Source organism: Mastomys coucha, unplaced genomic scaffold (genome assembly GCF_008632895.1).
Source record: "Mastomys coucha isolate ucsf_1 unplaced genomic scaffold, UCSF_Mcou_1 pScaffold6, whole genome shotgun sequence".
Taxonomy (NCBI): Eukaryota; Metazoa; Chordata; class Mammalia; order Rodentia; family Muridae; genus Mastomys; species Mastomys coucha.
In genome coordinates, this window is record NW_022196912.1 from 121,457,272 (window position 1) to 121,459,220 (window position 1,949).

At 48.3% G+C, this 1,949-nt stretch overlaps 1 long non-coding RNA gene across 1 annotated transcript; it reads left to right on the top strand.

Moving 5' to 3' along the window:
• The first annotated feature begins 452 nt into the window (after window positions 1-452).
• Window positions 453-987, top strand: LOC116080876. Its single transcript, XR_004114649.1, has 2 exons — window positions 453-556; window positions 698-987. It is a non-coding gene; the product is annotated as an uncharacterized LOC116080876 (long non-coding RNA).
• The last annotated feature ends 962 nt before the right edge of the window (window positions 988-1,949 follow it).

Genomic DNA, 1,949 nt, shown 5'->3' on the forward strand with positions numbered 1-1,949 from the left:
CTCTCTGTGTGTGTGTGTGTCTGCTTCTGTGCCTCTGTCTCTGCCTCTGTGTGTGTTTCTGTACCTCTGTCCCTCTACCTCTCTCTGTCTCTGTCTCTGTCTCACACACAGATACACACACACAGATGCACAGACAGACACACACACATGCACAGAGCTCTGTGCAGGAAGCTTAGCTTTTGGTGCTGAGTGAGCACTGACTTGGTAACTGCAGACGCTGCAGCAGCAGAAGCTTCTGGGGACCCGTATCCACGGTTTCCATAGTTTTTACAATCCAAGGAAACCCCCTTCCCAAGGAGATCTTCCTCTGGCAGTCAGTAGCTGAGCTACTCTGGGTATGAAAGGATGAGGAGAGACAGACGGCTGTCCTGCCCTGTGACATTGTGACATCCTGCACAGACCCTAGCCAGGGTCAGCATCTCTGGGACTTTAGGAGCACATATTTTGAAAGGCCCTAGTCTCATTCAGTGTAGAAGCCAAGACTCAGAGAGGAACTGTGACTCGTCTACAGTCCCACAGGAAGTTGGTGGGAGACAAAGACTGGTCCACATCCAAGGTCTGTTGCTGCTACTGTCTTCAAACCCCAAAGGTGTGAGTGGGGGGCGGGGGGAGGCAGTGCTTTCTCAGGACTCACGAACTCACTCAGCCCTTCTCTGCCCCTCCCAAACCCTCCAGCTGACCATCTGCTCTTTTTCAGTCATTCTCAGGAATATTACCTTCAGGGTGAAGGTCTGGAGCTTCATCGTCAGGACAGACCCTCATCATCCCTGATTTGCCTATAACCAACACTGACCCAAGACTTCTTTATTAGAAGATGCAGATACATATGTGGCCTGAGAGACAGACAGCTACATATCCGGTTGAGCACAGAACCTGCTCTGAAACTAACTGCAGGTTCATTCCCCCTAGGGAAGGCTCCCAACAGCCATAGGTTCCTGGAAAATAATGTCATCATTTTTTATCCTTTTTAAAAATTTTGTCATGGTGTTTTGTTTTGTTTTTCTGTTGCAGCATGAAGGATAGCTCCTGGTAAAACCAGTGACCCCTGGATTCGTCTCCATATCTTAGCAATCTGCTCCGTGGTCCGTCAAAGAAATGGCAAGGCACTAATGACACTTTTATTATCAACCTTTACACTTTGTCAAAATTAAAATGAAAACCCAACATTCATATGTAAATCCAGCCACCTTCTGGGTTCCCCTTATCCTTTATCCCTTCCACAAAATTACAGATTATTAAGAAATGTTTGAAGAGAGGGAGACAGGCTTCAGGGGAGTGTGAAGGAGGCAGAGTGAGACAAAGGGGTAGGGGAGGCAGGCTTCTTTGACCTTGGCCTTGTCTTTCATGCTCAGAGGCATCTCTGTAGTTCCATGGCTCCTCCATTGTCTCAGATGTCCTGGAGCTGGCAGACCCTGACTCAAGCTGACTCACAGAGACAGGCTCATAGGGGAACATAGGCCTTGACAAGGAAAAGGGATAGTGGAAGATGTGGGAGGAGGGCGATCTAGCTTGCACGTGTTTCTCTTTGATGATGAGTTAGGCATAGCCGAATATGACTATGAACATCTGTGAGCATAAGTCCTGGCTTTAAATTCTGTGGCCAAACCTCAGATGTGAGAAGTGGGTGAAGAGAAACAAACTACCCAGACGGTGAGAGTCTGCAGACAGATTCCACATGTTCTTTTGAATGGGAACTCAAAGAGTGGATAGTTGATACAATGTTGCCATTGAAGCCTGGGAAGGATGAGGAGCCACGTTTCCTTGGGTTAGTCTGGGAAACTTAGGGAGAAGTGGTGGATGGTTTTTATGAGATGGCAGACAGACTCCTCAAGTGGCCCCAATGACTGCACATCTGTTTTCCACACCTTTGTGTGACGACCTTCCTCCCACCAACACCCACCCACTTCTCAGAGCCACAAGGTACAGCTGTGTTGTGTGTGGACTGTATG